This window comes from Salvia miltiorrhiza, chromosome 2, assembly GCF_028751815.1.
Source record: "Salvia miltiorrhiza cultivar Shanhuang (shh) chromosome 2, IMPLAD_Smil_shh, whole genome shotgun sequence".
NCBI classification, from domain to species: Eukaryota; Viridiplantae; Streptophyta; class Magnoliopsida; order Lamiales; family Lamiaceae; genus Salvia; species Salvia miltiorrhiza.
In genome coordinates this window covers 31660245-31679406 of record NC_080388.1, presented here as the reverse complement: position 1 = coordinate 31679406, position 19162 = coordinate 31660245, and the positions used below count along the sequence as shown (strand labels likewise).

At 39.8% G+C, this 19162-nt stretch overlaps 1 long non-coding RNA gene across 1 annotated transcript; it reads right to left on the bottom strand.

Moving 5' to 3' along the window:
- Positions 1–14006: 14006 nt before the first annotated feature.
- Positions 14007–17077, bottom strand: LOC131013348 (uncharacterized). The gene is made up of 3 exons (XR_009097649.1): positions 16806–17077; positions 14789–14852; positions 14007–14273 (listed from the first exon to the last, which is right to left on the bottom strand). It is a non-coding gene; the product is annotated as an uncharacterized LOC131013348 (long non-coding RNA).
- Between the last annotated feature and the right edge of the window lie 2085 nt (positions 17078–19162).

The window sequence follows — 19162 nt, the reverse complement described above, 5'->3', positions numbered from 1 at the left end:
GCAAGAAACTATGAAAACCCTAGGCAAGAATTAAACAACTTAAAGTAAAGCTAACATAAGAAATTAAAGACGATTAAACTACGAAATTTAAAGACTTGAATTAAAACTTCTAAACTAGGCATGAAACGAAATTGCATAATTTAAATTGCATAATTGAAATTAAAGCATAAACGTAAAAGCAAAGCATAAACATGATGAAACAAAAGAAATTGAATTAAATACGAAATACCGTAAATTTCTTAAACGTGCAATCGCTGTCACTCGATCACAATCCAAGAATAAACTAAAAACAAAACTAAATTGAAAGCTAACTAAAACAAGAAATTCGAAAACTTGAAGAAACTAGGAAAGCTTGAAAAACGCCTAAGTCTTGGTTGCCTTGCGGAACAATGTTTCTCAAGGTGGAACGAAGATTAGGGCAAAGGGATTATTTTACAATGAATAACAAGGCCCTATTTATAGACCTCAATCCAATCTTGATCACCATCAAACTTGCCATGCAAAACTGGACTCTTAAGGAAATAGAATCGTGCAAGGGAAGGAAAGTCCATCTGGATCGTGCTCTGCAAGTCATCTTCACTCTGGCGAGAATTGGCTACTCTGGAAATTCGGCTCTGGAAAGTATAGTGCAGAGCTGAAAGTCAGCTCTGAAATTAGCGAGCTCTGAAAAAGGCAGAGCTGAAAGTCAGCTCTGCAATTCAGCTCTGATATGTTGACTGTGTCGATCTTTAGCTCTGCTCTGTCAAGTTTACTATGGCGCGTAAGTCAGCTTGATGATTTAGCTCTGCTCTGTCGAGTTTAGCTCTGCTCTGACAAGTTTGTTCTGCTCTGGAGATTTAAGCTCTGATAGGGAAGTTCAGCTCTGGAGATGTCAGCTCTAACTATGAAGTCAGCTCTGCTCTGCTCTACGCGCGGGCTTTTCAGCTCTGGCGCAGGCTTTTCAGCTTTGAACACCAGAGTGCGCCAGAATACGCCATTCTACACCAAAATCTCCAAAATTACACTCTTCCATCTATAAAACCTAAATCTCCTGCAACGCATAAAACAAACCATAAACGCACCAATTTCCAGAGTATTTAACTCAAAACATGCACATGCAAACCCCTAAAATTAGAACAATTAAGCATAAATCAACCCCCCACACTTAGCCTTTTGCTTGTCCTCAAGCAAAATCAATATGAATCCTAGGAAGAGATTGGTTTCAACGATGCTTATTTTCATCCAAACATTCACAAAGTCAATTCAAAATTTTCCAATTAACACATATCTCTCGATCATGCAAGTAACTCAAAGTTTAAGAAGCAACAAAATAGTAATGCAAGCAATTCGATCAGACCCTATTCTCCGCTAGAAGTGAATTCCTTAATGTGATCGCCTTTATAATCAACATCATCATTTTTCAGACTTTGTGTGCTTAAGTTTTCGACAGTTGAGCCATAATTCATGGAATAAAAACCATTTGGATGTAATCCAAAGTCTTTTCACGTGGTTTTCCATGCTCATAGTTAGACTAGAAGAGCATAGACTTAGAGCTGTCACGTTTCAGAGCTGGCCAGATATTTCAGAGCTGGCATTTTCAGAGCTGGCAATTCGTCCAGCATTTTTCTCATTTCACAGATAAGGATACGATCGTAGGCAATCACAATGACAACACTCCTTCTAGCATCTACCGGCCAAATCACGTTTTACTTACTTACAACCGTGTTGCAACAAAACTCTTAATTCTTTGCACAAACAAGAAACATATATCAAGAGTAAAATAAGAATAACCACCATTCATTCACAAACCCGAAAATCACATCGAAAACCATCTTCTCTTCCACAAATTCATAAAAATTAGCAAGTATCAAAGAGCTAACTAAGCATAGAAAGACCAATCGCCCAATTGAAAGCATAAGCACAACAAGACACCCCCCCACACTTAAAGCATGCCATGTCCTCAGGGCACAGAATAAAAAGAGTTAGAGGACATCCCTGATTATCGGCATTGAAAAGCATCAACTCTATGAGAGGCGACGAAAAGTGAGAATTTGCGGTCTATGGCAGAGTAGACAATGTCAGCGCTGGCATCTTCAGAGTGGAATTTCAACTCTGAATCTGAACGGCAGAGTCAGAGTAAAAGTGCAGCGCTGGCATTCTTCAGAGTAGAATTTCAGATCTGGCCAGTTCAAAGCTGGCCTTTTCAGCGCTGGCGGCAAAGTCAGAGTAGAAATTGCAGCGCTGAAAACAAAGACATTAACACCTAAAAATCAAAGCATCCGCACAAGCAACCAAAACTTAGGAAAACACAAAATAAAAATGGAAAGCAAAGAACAAGAAAAACAAAAACTAAAACAAACCAACAGTGGGTTGCCTCTCACCAAGTGCTAAAGTCGCCAGCCCGACTTCAGCTCTGATCCTCAGCCTGGATTGTGTAGAGCTTGAGACTCCACCACCATCAGTGGGCTCTGGTGCTCATAGTACGGCTTCACTCGATGGCCGTTCACTCTGAAACTCTCCTTCGTATTCTCATTAAACGGCTCTACAGCACCATGCTCAAACACCTCCTTTAGTAGAAAATGACCACTCCATCTAGATTTGAGCTTGCCCGAAAACAACTTCAGTCTAGAATTGAACAATAACACCTTCATTCCGGGGGATAGCTTCTTGTGGGAAATGCGGCGATCATGCAGCCGCTTCACTTTATCCTTGTAAATCCTTGCATTTTCATACGCCTCATTCCGTAGTTCATCCAACTCCTTCATTTGCAACGTGCGCTGCTTCACGACAGAGTCCAAATCATAATTGGCAGCCTTGATTGCCCAGTATGCTTTGTGCTCAATCTCCACTGGCAGATGGCAAGCCTTGCCATAAACGAGGCGGTACGGACTCATCCCAAGCACACCCTTGAAAGAAGTTTTGTACGCCCAGAGAGCATCATTCAGCTTTGCAGACCAATCCTTGCGCGAAGGCTGCACTGTCTTCTCTAGAATGCCTTTGATCTGCCGATTGCTTGTCTCAGCTTGCCCAGAGGTCTGCGGGTGATATGGGGTTGCCACCTTGTGCGTGATGCCATTCTTCTTCATGAGCTTTGCAAACAACTTATTGCAAAAGTGCTTGCCTCCATCACTAATGATAGCTCTGGGAAATCCGAATCTACAAAGAATGTTCTCTTGCACAAACTTAAGCACAACATTAGCATCACATGTCCGTGTGGGAATAGCTTCAACCCATTTTGACACATAATCTACAGCAAGCAAGATATATTGAAACCCATGCGAAGCAGGAAATGGCCCCATGAAATCGATGCCCAAAACATCAAAATTTTTGATAATTAGTATGCTCTGGAGGGGCATCTCATTCCTTCGGCCAATATTTCCTACTCTCTGGCACCTGTCGCACGCAAGAGTAAACATATGTGCATCTTTAAAAATAGAGGGCCAAAACAAACCTGATTGAAGAACTTTGTGCGCAGTCTTCTGCCCCCCAAAGTGTCCACCACAATGATCTTCGTGGCACATTTTCAGAACTTGTTGCTATTCCTTTGCCGGCACACACCGTCGAATGACTTCATCCTTTCCAAGCTTGAAGAGGTGAGGAATCTCCCAATAATAGTGCCTACACAGAGCTAAAAACCTCTTCCTCTCCTGTGATGTCAGCTCAGGCCTCAATACTCCACATGCTAGATAATTAACAATATCTGCATACCGAGGTACAACGCTCGCAGGGCTGAGCTGGGCAGAGCTAAGCTCGGCAGAGCTGACTTTGTCAAAGCTGGACTCGGCAGCGCTGAACTTGGCAGAGCTGGACTGGGCAGAGCTGAGCTCGGCAGAGCTGGACTGGGCAGAGCTGAGCTCGGCAGAGCTGGACTCGACAGCGCTGAACTTGGCAGAGCTTAATTCATATGCATGCTCAAAAGGAAAAGACTCAGGGATGAAATTATGACCAGATTCAATCAAATGATTATTCATGCGTGAAAGATGGTCTGCCACATGATTCTCACTCCCTTTTCTATCCTTTATCTCAACATCAAACTCTTGCAACAATAACACCCAACGGATTAAACGAGGTTTAGCTTGTGTTTTAGTCATCAAGTATCTCAGTGCAGCATGGTCACTATGAACAATAACCTTAGACCCAAGCACGAAATTTATCTAAGGCAAAGACCACGGCAAGCATCTCTTTTTCAGTAGTGGTGTAATTTACTTGTGCATTGTTCAGAGTTAAACTAGCATAATAAATCACACGCAACATCTTATCCACACGCTGTCCTAACACAGCTCCTACCGCAAAGTTAGACGCATCACACATAATTTTAAAGGGCCGAGACCAATCAGGCGCAATCACAACGGGGGCAGAACTCAACTTCAGTTTCAGTAACTCAAAGGCATTCATGCAAGAATCATCAAAATTAAAAGGTACGTCCTGAGCTAGCAATTTACAAAGGGGTTGACTAATTTTAGAAAAATCTTTTATGAAACGCCAGTAAAAACCGGCATGACCTAAAAAAACTCCTAATTCCTTTAACATCAATAGGGGGCGGCAACTTTTGAATCACTTCCACCTTAGCTTTGTCAACCTCCAATCCATGCTTAGACACTACATGACCCAAGACAATAACACGTGTAACCATGAATGACTCTTTTCCCAACTCAAGGTTAGGCCACTTTCAATACACCTTTGTAAAACTAAGTCAATCTTATTTAAACAATCACTGAAGGACTACCCAAACACCGAAAAATCATCCATAAATACCTCCACGAATTTACCAATCATTTCCGAGAAGATGGACATCATGCATCGTTGTAACGTCCCGGGTGCATTGCACAACCCAAACGGCATCATCTTCCATGCAAACGTCCCAAATGGAGTGGTGAAGGCAGTTTTGATTTGATCTTCTGGCGCGATCGCGATTTGGTAGTATCCTGACAAGCCATCAAGAAAACAATAAAATTCATGCCCCGCTAAACGATCTAACATTTGATCAACAAAAGGGAGAGGAAAGTGATCATTTTTTGTGACGGCATTTAGTTTCCTATCATCGACACACATCCACCAACCCGTGGTAGGACGAGTCGGTACCAACTCCAATTTATCATTGCGCACAACCGTAATCCCTGCTTTCTTGGGCACGACATGCACTGGGCTCACCCACTCACTGTCGGCGACAGAGTAGATAATCCCTTCGGCCAGCAGCTGAAGGATCTCATTGCGCACGACCTCCATCAGAATAGGGTGGTTCAGTCATCTCTGGCCGTCTCGCTTGGGTGCAGCTCCCTCCTCGAGGTTGATTCTGTGCATGCATGTGGCTGGACTAATGCCACGTATATCCACCAGACTCCATCCCAGCGCTGCCTTGTTTCTCTTCAACACCTCGAGCAGTGCTGCTTCTTGCTCCAGAGCTAGAGTAGAAGATATGATCACTGGCTTCTCCTCTCCTTCTTCTAAAAACACGTACTTAAGATTGGTAGGGAGTTCCTTCAGTTCCAGCTCTGGCTTCCTGGATCCCACCTGTTCATTCAACGGCAACTCTGTATTGCACGCCTTTTCAGATCTGGACAGTTCAGAGCTGGCCTTTTCAGAGCTGGCGAGTTCAGAGCTGGACTCGTCAGTTTCTCGAGCTAGCTCCTCCATATCGACCGATCCTGCATAGACTTCCACACACTCCTGCTCCTGCACAAATACCTTCTCAACCAAGGCTTCAATAGCATCTATATATGAGCATTCATTAATAAAATTCGCAGAAGGTATTGCACGATTTTCATGCACCGAGAAAGACACCGACTTCCCTAACACCGTCATTTTAATAGTTCCATTTTTAACATCAATCAACGTGTTAGTGGTTGCCATAAAGGGTCTTCCTAACAACAGAGTGTGATCTCTACCATTCTCGTGAACATCCCCAATCTCTAACACTACAAAATCAACGGGGACAATCAATCCCCCGACTCTGACCAGAATATCCTCTACTATCCCACGAGGATACCTAACGGACCTATCAGCGAGTTGTAGACACATGCGAGTAGATTTCAAATTACCTAACTCTAATTGTTGAAAAATAGAGTAAGGCATCAAGTTAATTCCCGCACCTAAATCTAACATACCCGTGGCTTACTTACCGTTCCCCAAAGCAATATTAATAACAAAACTACCTGGATCTCACTGCTTCAGTGGTAAGGACTGTTGCATGATCGAGTTCGCTACTTCCGAGACCAGCACTTTCTCATTGTCTCCGAACTTTCTTTTGTTGGATGCCAACTCCTTGAAGAACTTCACATAAGCAGGGACATTTCTGATCACGTCAAGAAGAGGAAAGTTCACGTTGACCTTAACAAGCATGTTGTAAAAGTCGGCAAACTATTTATCCATCTTTTCATTCCCCAATCTGCTCGAAAAAGGGATCGGTGGTCGGTAAGGTGTAGTAGACTTGTGAAGTTTGGCCTCCTTTCCTTTCTCCGTGTCTTCGTCTTTTCGCTGCCTCTACTGTTCTGCCTTCTCTTCTTCGCAAGGACTCGTCAGAGCTGAGCTCGGAAGAGCTGAACTTTTCAGGACTGGATTCTGCAGAGCTGGATTTCGCAGAGCTGGAGTTTGCAGAGCTGAATCCTGCAGAGCTAGGTTTTGCTGAGCTGGATTTTGCAGAGCTGAATTGATCAGCTCTGGCATTCTGGTCTGCTCTGGTGTCCATGGCTGCTCTGGCACCCTGGTCTGCTCTGGTACTGTAATCTCTGGCATCTTAGTCTCTGGCATCCACATCTTCTCTAGTACCGTCTGCTCTGGCACATTCACTTGATTATCGACCATCTTACCACTGCGGAGAACAGTGATAGCTTGAGCCTGTTGAGCCTGCAAAGGCTGACCATGAAATTTTCCGGGCTGCTGCTGCTGCTGCAATTGTTTCACAGTGCCGACAGTTGCCCCACCGTAGTCTCAAGGCGTTTGATGGTTGCAGACTGAGACTCCATATTCTGCTTGGTTACCTCCATGTTCTGCTTGCTAATCTCTATAAAAGCTTGCAAAGTCTCCTCCAGCGACATTTTCTGCGGTGACATCTGCTGTGTATTCTGAAAATGTTGTGGCTGAGAGTTCCCTTGCGGCATGGAGTACTGCTGCTTGTATTGCTACCGGTACTGCTGAGGAGGATATTGCGGCTGTGGTGGATAAAACGGTTGTTTACTTTGATAGCTCATCTGCTGCGTAGGTTGGCAGAATTTGTTATTTTGATTTAATCCTGCCCTTTGGCCAGGAGCTCTGCTGCCCTTGATTGTAGAGAGGGCGTTGCTCGTAAGGTGGTCTTCCCTGGTACCCCTGCGCAGCATACACCTCGACTTGTCCCTCGGGTGTGAACTCACCCATCCGGTGGTATTCATTTACTCCATGTCCGAACTCGCCGCATATCCCACAACTCTCGACAAAAGGCTCCTGGGGCCGAGGTGTATCCATTCTTCCCATCTTCATCTGTTGCACATCTCTCATGATATCGGCTACTTGCTTCTGCAGCTCAAACTAGTTCGTCACAGTGCTGGCCTCAACTCTCCTTCCACGGACTGATTTCTGCTGGGAGCTCTCGGCTAAGGTCTTGAATATCTCCTTTAACTCTGTTGCCGTCTTCCTAGTGATGTTCCCTCCTGCCGTGCTGTCCACCATAAATTGGGCAGTTTGCACTAACCCATGATAGAAGAATTACATCAACATCACATTGGTAAATTGATGTTGAGGGCATTGGCGGAGGAGTTCTTGATATCTTTCCCAAGCTTCATGTAAGGGCTCGTCCGATCCTTGGGTGAATTCCATGATTTGCGTTCTGAGCTCCTGTGTCTTGTGGCTGGGATAGTACTTAAGCATGAACTTTTCACAAGCTTCTCCCCAAGTGGTGATAGAGTTGGGCGGCAGAGTAAGCATCCACGCCCTTGCCCTATCCTTAAGTGTATACGGGAAATACTTGAGCTTTAGTTGATCCTCCGTAAGATTCAGCAGTGGGATGGTTTGAACTTGCGTGCAAAAATCACGAATGAATTGCAGTGTGTCTTCACTTGGCATCCCGTGGAACAGAGGTAACAAGCTGGAATCATTCGGCTTCAAATTATAGTTTCGGACGGCGGTAGGGAGTACAATAGCCGAAGTGTTAGTTTCTCCTATAACAGGTCTGGTGAAATCTCCCATGTACTCCATGTTGTTAAGTGCCATCTCTTCCTTGTTTGTATTTTGCTCTGATCGGTCAGCAAAGTTAGAGCTGGCTTCCTCCTTCGTATCTATGGTGTGCTCTGCCGTGTCTATGGGCAGAGACAGAGTTCGCGGGATCTTCCAAGATTGTGTCAGAGTAGAGCTCGTCTGCTCTGTCACTCTCCCTTTCGTCCGAACTAGAATCAGAGCACTCCTCTCCTTTCTTTCTAAAAACCCTTGTGCTCGTGCTATCCAACGGAGACACCAATTGTCCTTTCAAACTACGGAGTCCCTGCATGCACAACACTCAACACACGAATTAAACGCACCGGAGGGAGAGAAAGTAAAAAAAATGAGAAAAACTTGAAATTTAAATAAAGCGAGTAAAAGAAAACAGAAAGAAAAACGACACAACTAAAATGCCTAAAACCTTCCCCGGCAACGGCGCCAAAAATTGACTTAACCTACACACTACGCTAGATCGACTCGCAATAGGACGAGATCTATTGTAGCGTGTAAGCTAACCCAAGTCGTCTCTCAAGAAAGATCTTACAGGGCTTTTAATTATATCGCAGGAAAACAGTAAAGGTTTGATTTAAAAACTAAAACTTGTAAATTAAACTCAACGTGAAAAGTAAACTTAAACTTGTAAATTAAACTTAAACTTAATCTAGGCAAGAAACTATGAAAACCCTAGGCAAGAATTAAACAACTTAAACTAAAGCTAACTTAAGAAATTAAAGACGATTAAACTACGAAATGGCGGAGAGATTTTTGAGAGGTAGATCGAGAGCGAGTTCCTACGCACTGGCGGCATATGCAGGACTTGTCGGTGGATTTAAGTTGTGACACGGCGGACATGAGAACTTGTAGGTGAATTCAAGTTCCGATGCGGCAACCGAGTGTGTGTCCGTGTCGAAGAGGCTCCTACGCGCACCGCCACGTCCGGCACCAACGCCCACAAAAAGAGAGGCGATTATGAAGAGAGAAAAATGGATGATGAAAAGCTTTGAGGCAAACTAGGGTTTTGCCAAATAAACTGGAAGAAGTTGAGGATGGTTGACCGAGTGTAGAGATTTAATTCAGAAATTAGATTAGAATTTAATTATGGAATTAGTAGGTTGTTTATCATTCATTGTGAGGGTTCATGAATGGCAAATAAAGTAAATATGGAAGGCAAAAGAGGGTAAAATTGTATAAAAAGTGAAATGGAACTTTTTTCGTTGACAAATAAAAGGGGTAAGTTTTGATTTTTTTTAAAAAAAAAATACTCATTACTTACTTTTTTTAGGCACCGGTATTAAGGAGAAGGTGTTAATTGGATACAAGTGATAGAACTAGCACTTTTCAATAATTAAATATTGTCTTTTATGGAAATGAGTCATCTTTAATGAGACAACCTAAAATGAAAAGTACGCTATGTTTAATGGGATGGAGGAAGTATCATTTATGAAGTATCATTTTTAATTAGGTGTCAACACTTTAATTTCATTAATAAAATTTAATTTATACATTTTATTTGCATTTATTAGAGTTATAATTAATTCATTCCCCTAAAAAAAGAGTTATGATTCAAATAATTATTCTCTCTATGTTCTTTATTTGACTACTTTTTATATATATAATTTTTTAATTTTGTTAACTTCTTCTACAATTTGTGTAATTTTTACTTCCTTCTTCCACAAAAAAAAATTATCACAATTTTCTTTTCGATTTGTTCTCGAAAAATTTACCACTTTCGTCTATCATAGTAGGGTCTATACAATTACACTCACATTTTAAAGTAGAACCTTTACTTCATTAATAATTCCACTGATAATTTGTGTCATTCATAACGTTACAAATTTTTTATCGACGATATCTAATGGACTACAATGCTTTGTTTCATAAACTGTTTAGTTTGCTAACCATTGTGACATTGTCTAGTACTGCGATATTTGCGTGCTATAGGAGATCAACAAAAGAGCTATAATCTTTTTACATGAAAAATGACGTGTGAATACCTCTAAATAATCACTTTGCTTAATAAAAAATTAATAATATCCATAAGAATAAAAATTTATTAATTATAATCAATTTTAAAATAAACAGACAATTTTGCCCTTTAATTTTTTTTTCTTATGAATTTTCAGAATTTATACTGCAAACAATAAATGAAAAATCGTAAATATCATAATTTTCACACTATTTACGGAACTGATACATATCTTATTCATTTAGTTTTGTTGGGTCCCGGAAGGTCTCGAATAGGTGTATGGGGGGCATACACCTATAGGCTATTATAAACGAAACTGAAGGAAAACAAACCAACACAACCTTTTCAGTTAAAAGAGTTTAGCAAAACTTAGGTTGGCGACTGATACTAAATATCTCTTCAGTAAATAGTTATCAGTTAAGTCAAATACTTTAACTGATACATGTTAGGCTTCAGTCGGGTTTGAAAAATAGAGGAGTGTTATGAATCTTACTGACTATCTGAAAATTTATCAGTTAGACTAATAATACTGGCAGCGGAAAACTTTACTTTAGAAATAACCTTAGTGGTTAAGCACATTGTCAAGATTTATGTTTCTCTTTGCAGTTAATCAGTTTCAGTTTACAAAAGGTTTGAGCACAGATAAGAAAGATAAATACTGAAAGTGAAAAACAACAAAGGGATTTTTACGTGGTTCGGAATCCAATTCCTAATCCACGGTCAGTTGATCACACTGACAACTTCACTGGGCTTGTGCTTACGGGTACACAGCAAACCTAAACAACCAAAGATCCAATCTTTGGTACCAACACACTGGGTTGGATTTCTCACTCTTAGCTTCACTGAGACAAAACTATGTCTTTCCGCAAAGATTAAGATCTCACGGAGTCAGAACACTGGTCTGAACTCCTCTCGGTTCAAACACTCATTGCGGTCGGTTGAAATGAGGTTTGAAAACTTGCCAACTAGATTACAAAGAGCAGGCTCTCTGTAATCAGTTATACCTAGGCTTTGGATATACAATATTTGCCTAAGTTCTAAGAGAATGTGTGTAATCAGTAGAGACTGATTTTTGGCTTTGTGATTCTCTTCTTCGATTCAAACTTTGGAATGGCTTTGATTTGTTGAGTGATGAATTCGATAGCATTTCAGCTTGTGTATTTGAATCGGTGAAGATTGAAGTGATCATCGAGCTCTATTTATAGGAGAGGTCTTGAATAGATCCGTTGGCGGAGAAGGTCTTCAAGAATTCATCCGTTGGAGATAGATTTGAACTTTGCTGAGGCTTCAATCTTCGAGGTTCCTTGTTTGGTGAGAACGACTACTAAGGAGCAGGAGATAAGACATCTCTGAAAATGTAATCACCAAAAAGGAAGGCTCTGCAGAGAAAGGACGATCCTCTAAATCTCTGCATTTAATGCGGCTGAACTTGGGAGTGCGTGTCTTCCTTTTAACTTTAGAGGTTCAGTTCGAGGAAGAATGCTAACTGATACTTGACTTTAGTATCAGTCCGCTGAATCCACGTAGCCTGTATTAAGTGATCAGTCGTAACTGATTCTTGGACTGATCAGTCAAATATCAGTATTTGACTCTGCCTTAATTCATTACATCTGTCGGCATCTTCAGTCTTCAGTCTTCAGTCCTTCGGTCTTCAGTCTTCAGTCTTTAGAACAGTATCTAAACTAGAAAAAGAACTCTAACACTTGAGTACGAACAGTTCTAGTCTATTACAAGAAAAACCTAAGGATTTTGGTATATATCATCAAGACTAGGATTAGGATATTTCATTAAGTTGCTAACAATTTTCCCCTTTTTGATGATGTCAAAACCATACATCAGTTCTAAGACAAGAAAAGACTGAACTTAAACTGCAAGTTACTAAACAGGGTGAATACTATTCCTCCTTAACAGGATAACCTATTAACTTGCACACAGAGAAACACAGCAGTTCAAACGAACCAAACGAAGACATAACTGAAAATTAGTTATCAGAGCCTGGACAAAAAGGTATTGTCTTCAGGTTGAGATCAAAGAAAGTTCATTTCATATAAGAGAAACTGATGAGAAATCAGTTAAATTACAGATCAGAACGTACAAGAGAAAACAACCCTAACATGCTAAGGTCTCTGATCATACATTGCGAAGACAGTCTTCCAGATCTCTTGGAAGTCTTTTGGGTTTCTGTCCTTGGTCACATCCCATATCCTGCGCACAGAATTTGCTTCCCTCTTGATGACATCTCTGTTGACACCATTTCTGACTCTTGGAGGGGATACAAACCTTTTAAGTGGATAGGGAATCATTTGCATCCTTGCTTCCTTCTAAGCAGCAACAAGTCTTTCAATCATTCATTTTTCCACCCAGTTGTTCAGGAAGTATCTCCAGGCCTGTCTTTGAAAATCAGGAGACCGGTTCAGATTTGCAAAGACTACCCATTTCGTATAACATTCCTTTAACTTTTCCCACCAGTCATTCATGTCTGCAGGTACCCATTTATCTATTCTATCACATCTGTCCAGATGGGATACCAGAAGACTTTCTTGAACATATGGCCTTATCCTCTGTTCATTTTGCAGATCAAAAGTGGGAGGCGGAGGAGGAGCATTGCCACCAACATTTAACGATTTCTTGGCTTTGGGCTCAGGAGCTCTGGATGAATCTTCTTCTCTAGGCCTTTTTCTGCTATATTCACTTGATACTGAGGAAATAGGAGCTGAGGGAGCAGGAGCAGGTAAGGCAGCGAAAGATTTTTCAAAGGCTTGTGCAAGTTCTGCAGGGAGATCAGGAAAAGCAATATCCGTATATTCTTTCCCTTTTTTGGCATCATCACCAGGGAGAGAGCCAACTTGCCTTTAGAGTTCTTGGATATCAGTGAGCATTTTCTAGATTAGAGCTGAGTTTGGGGACTCATGAACGGCACAAAGCTCGGCTTCCAATTGAGCAATTCTGGCATTTATTGGTCAGAGTTCTTTTGCAACAAGAAGTTTGGTATTCGTTGCAGTCATGAATTTCTTCATAAATTCGATACGGAGACTGTCAAGGTGACGTTGAGTATCCAGAATCCGTTGTTTTGATTTGAGTTCTACTTCCAGCACGTGCGTGTGAAGATCCTTAAGGTTCTCTTTCAGTATCGGGACAGAGGCTTGAATGGGGATCATCTCTTCCACATTGAAAAAATGCTGGGCCCGGAGTTTGCTAAGCTTGCGAGCAAGAGTGTTGATATGAACATCATGGTCGATCATGTCAGCAGTCACCTGAGCTTCGACTTCAATCAGTTTGTTTAAGAATTTTGCGCTGTAAATGTCTTGGCGTTCTTTCTCATGCTTGAGCTTTTCGATTTCCAATTGTTGATCGGAAATGACATCCAATAAAGCTTGGATTGGATCTTCTGCACCTTCGGGAATTTTGAAGGTAACCTTGTGAGGTTCTCTTCCTTTCCAGTGAGTGATCCTTCCATCAGTCTCTTCATCAGAGTCATATCTCACATACCTTGGCTTGTGTGGGATCTCAATGAACTCAACAGGCAGCTCTGAGGAATGTGTGGTTGCCTGAGTTGTCTCCTTAATGAAGAAGCTCCTTGAGAGGAAGTGGAAGGAGTAGCTTCAGAGTCTGGAACTGCGGGAATGACCTGCACATCATCAGTAGGGAAGGAAATAGCAAAAGTACGTCTGAAGTTGTGGGTGGCGTCCTCTGCTTGAGAAGGAACGTCAGATGATTCCTGTCGCAGCCCGAAATCCCGACACTAGTGATAGTGGGGTACGAGTATCGATACGACTATTTTTAAAGAATAAAAGATAAGAAGAATAGGTCGAACATCAAGCGGAAGCTCACATCAAAGCATGCTAAGGAAAATATTATTAATTGAACTCAAGGGTAAAATCGTCAACGTCGTTGTAACCTTTTAATTATCAGGAATTTCACGAACAAAAACAAAACAGGTATAGCTTATTTTTCATAAGGAAACATAAAATGCAGAGTGTCGCAGCAAAAGGCGAACCAGTTACATGTATGGAGACACATAACCGTGAGTATATTACTTGATTCATATTCAAAGTAACTTCACATCAAGACTTTATCGATAAAAAGGAAATACGATAAAGTAAATACGTCATCTAACGATTCCCCACCAGCACCAGACCAATCTCACTCCTCGCTTAGCCTGCACATTTAGAAATACATGCAGGGCGTGAGTATATAATACTCAGTGGGCAAACGCCGAAAAACAAGAAAGGCGCTCTTAGAGCTATAAGTTTGAAGCTTGCCACATCTCAGCAATACACAGAAATAAGTTAGTATCAATGAATCTGTGCATGCAGTTTTCATAATCAACATCATAAATAAGTAACTGCGCAGTTTAAACATTCATCATGTATGTACCACTTCCACTACTCATCATCAAAGGTACTGAGAAGTAGGCCTCCCTCTCAAGTACCGTGACCGGCCGACCCGAAGACGGCTCACAGTCACCTCTGTGCACAAAATCCCGCTTGTGGCAGGACCGAATTCGTCTCATCAGTAGAGGGTAACACACAAGCTCAACATCAAAAATTGGCAAGTCAAACAGTTCTCAAATATCATTTATCTCAAAACATTTGTTAATCTCATAACATCATTATATCATCAAATCATTTTAGAAAACTCGGATAATATATTTATACTCAAAATATTGCCCACCTGAAGACCTTACTCAAAAACTCCCGTCAAAGTGGAGTTACTTACTTCCTTGCTCTGCTCGTGTCTTCAGGGATCATCGTCATCATCGAAGGTTCATGTCATAAAATGAATCCCGATTAGAAACTCAACGACAAAAACTCATGCCTCAACTCATGCTCTATATTATTTTCTATCTCTTAATCAACTCTACATAAACTCTTTACTCATTTCAAAACCTTAAGTCCAAGGATAGGTTTCAAGAAAATCATGGTTCTAAGTCTCGATTTATCACTCATATAAGGCTCGTCTAATATCATTCAAACACTTAGGCAACACAATCACATAAGGCACATAAGAAAATACCATCAAACGTCATCAAGACATGTTCTGTTTTTACACAGACTCGACTTCAAACTTTAACAAGTTCTGACTCCGACATCCCCTGGACTCCAGACTCATACCAAAAGAAAGGTATTTGAGTCTAGTTTCATTTAAAAAAAAAGTAGAGTCAGAAACTACAAGTGGTTTGGGAGATATGGCGTTTTTACCAAGGTCTACCATATTCGGCAGTTTTGAGCAATCGGAAACATTGATTTTTTTAAAATAGTAAATGTTGTCCAATTGAGCTCAAATTTGGTGGATATCTAGCCCATACAGTAAGGTTGATACCATAAAAATTTGGAAATCTAATTCACACAGGAAGTCACTGAAATGAATGACTTTGTCCCCTGTTCTCTGAAATTCCCGGCAGAAATGTGCAGATTTGGTTTTGTATTTTATAAAAATAGTAAATCAAGTCCAAATGACTTGAAATTTTACAGAGGTGCTCAAGACTCATGTAGGGACATTATGTAAAATTTTCAAAGCTTTTTGATATCGACAAACCGTCGATCACAGTAGGTCAGTAGCCTACGAAAAATCACCAAAAATTCATTCCCAACTCTTAAATGCTCAAATTAACATTTATACAAAGCAACCACATCAAAACTCATTTTAAGCACTTAAAGCACTTAAAAACATTCAAATACATCAAAATACTCATAATACTCAATCTTGACTCTTTTCTTTCATCATCCACTCAAATCCCAAGGAAAACGTTTCTACAACGTATCAATCAAATTCTCTTTTCAATCTCATGCTCAAAATTTCTCAATCATTCATTATTGACCTCATACATCATGTAACTCATTTTACATATATATTTCCCTTTTTATCATGTAAACTAACTCTAGTGAAAAACTCATATATCATCATAAAATTCTCAACAAAAGCATGACAACTTCACAAAATGATCATAAATCAATTTGACCTCATTTTATCATTCGTTAACCCCACATCATATGAGAACTCAAAAACTCCTTCAAACTAAACTAAGTCCAAATTTTACTTAGCTTACATTAGACTTAATCAAACATATTAAAACACTACTATCATGCTCAATTACACATATCTTAAGTTAAATCACTTAATAGACACATAGACAAGAAGATCCTAATTTTTATTAAACTAAACTCTAAGAAATTTTATAAACTCACATGGATCTTTAATCTCATCATATATCTATCAATTTTAGTCATTTAAACTCACATCAAAACCATCAATTCACAAATAAGGGCATATATACACATATCCCTAATTCTAGTAAACTAACTCACATCAAAACTCCAATTGACATCATATACTCAAATTACTCCATCAATCATCACCATATACACCTCATAGACTCATTTTCATCATCAATTCATCACCTTGATCATCAACTCAAAAATTCCCAATTTGGGGTAAACTAACTCAACCAAATTTTTACATCACAAAGCATAGCTTTTCAAAACACATGCTAATCACCACCAAACATCACATAGATCATTTTTCTCACCTCAATTCAAGGAAAGAAGAAGAAAAATTTTTGAAGGGTAAGATACCCATTTTTCGAAAATTTGAAGGAAAAAGGGAGGGGGTGATTTCTTGCTCCAATCCTTCAAATAAACTCATATACACACTCATACAAGTCTAATCTATAAATATGGAGATTACTTACTCAAGTTCTTCACCAAAACTCAAACTTTCTCACTCTACTTTGGAGCTTCTTCTTCAAGGATTTTCTTGTTTAAAAGTGGATAGAATATGTTTATGAAGGATATTAGAGTGGTTTGAAGTGTTTGGTAAAATTTTAGGAAGCTTCGAAGGTTCCCATTAATGGAGGAAAATGGTGGAGTTGAGTAATGGAGAAGATGAGTGTATGTTTGTGTTGGTCGAAAATTTTGGGAGAGAGAGAGAGATGATTTTCGAAAATTCCATGTGAGGGAGAGAGAAGAATTTAGCTTGCAAGATTGTATTTGATCTTGTGGATCTTTAAAGGAGATTTCACAATCTTAGGGAATATTGCTAATTAATGCATCTTCTCACTCTAATCTCTTCTTTCTCTCTCAAATCTCTACACTTTCCTCTCACTAATCTCTACACTCTCTCTAATGTACTCTCAACTCTCTACTCTCTCAATTCTATACTTAGCAAAATTTAGGCATATAACATATGGTATGGGTAATTAAATAAAGTGTGTGAAAGGTGATCAAATAAAATCACAAACTATGGTAATGTCACTCATTAATAAAATACCACATCATAAATTATTCATGTGACCAAAATAATAATTATAGCACTCATATTAGTGCACTCACATATATATAATATTCCTCTTCGTAGGAAGGAAAATAATTTAAAAAAATATTATGCTCGAAAAATTTTTCATAAACCGGCATCATTCGATTTCTTGATAAAAATAAATCATACTTGCTTTGGAAACTTAAACGAAATTCCAAATGCTAAGGTCTCAAATAAAAATCATAATCACTTGGTCATAATGACACACGTCACAAAATCACATAATCACTCAGTCACGTAAATTCACATAACATCACATCAAAGCAGTCGGCAAACACAAACAGACTAAACGTCTCTCTCTAACCGACTATTTTCATCGAGGTTCTCACTCTTTCTTCCTCGGCTCTATATCCAACTCAGTATTCCTATTTTTCTTAATAGGACAGTCAATCTCTAATAATTCAGTATCCGGTAACTCTATTCCCGGTAGTTGGAAATAAAATAAAATCTCAGCTCAATTCAATCAGCATCTCTATCTCAACTCATTTCTCAAATCTCATCACTCTAATTCCATCATCGGTTTATTCACTCGTATCTCTATTTAAAAGACAACTGTCTTATCTACTCATAAAAAAAATAGTCTCGTATTTTGACATCTCAGTATTCTCAATAGTGTTAAGACACTATCTCACAACATGAGGAAAAGTACGGGGTGTTACATCCTACCCCCCTTAAAAAAAATTTCGTCCCGAAATTTGAGTTATTCTTCTTCAGGAAAAAGCTCTGGATACTTCTCTTTCATCTTCTCTTCAAGTTCCCATGTTGATTCTTTCTTGACCGTGATGTCTCCATTGGATTTTTACCAAGGAATCGTCTTGTTCCTCAATTGTTGGATCTTCCGTTCAGAATAGCATCAGGTCTCTCTTCATAGCTCAAATCTGGTTCGAGGGACACGTACTTTCTCAGTTGAGAAACATGGAAAACGTCATGGACGTTCGCGAAGCTCAGAGGCAACGCTAGTTTATAGGCTACATGGCCTATTTACTCTAATACATATCATAAGGTCCTATATATCTCGGTTTGAGTTCTTGTTAACTCGAAAATAACATGCTCCCCGAGATAGGGAAAAACTCACATAATCATCGTTTCTATCATCAACAGAATCTATTCACAAATACTCAATTGTTGAGTTTTCTTTTCTCGATTTTGCTAATCGATGCCATAATTCATGGCTAAGTGGTCTCACTTCTATTGTGGAAGTCTCTAATAGGTATAATTGTATAAGGTTGCCAAAGTGGCGCCTTCACATGTTAACACGTTAAACATCCTTCTACGAATGATGCCATCTCTCGCTTCTTATTCTCCTATCAAAGCGTCGTTTCAGTCTTGGCATATCTTTATACTACCCACATGTGTGGTGTAAAGGGTGTCATGAGCTTCGCTCATAATCTCATTCCTCAACTCTTCTTTATCGGGTATACACACTCTCTTTTTAAACAAAAAGGCATTATCTGACATCTCTTCATAATTCTCTACTTTTTCGGTTCGAAACTTTATTCGCAATCTTTCTATCTTCTCATCCACTCTCTATGCTGTGATCAGTCTCAATCGTAGGTCAGGGGTAACGTTCAGCGCAGAAATTATTATTTCTGTCGTTTGTGGTGGTATTACTACCTCTAAATTCATCTTCTCGAATTCCTCGATTAGGTTCTCTTCTCGAGTAAGGAGAAATCCTAACTCTCCCTGATTCTTTCTGCTCAACGCGTTAATTACTACGTTAGCCTTCCCAGGGTG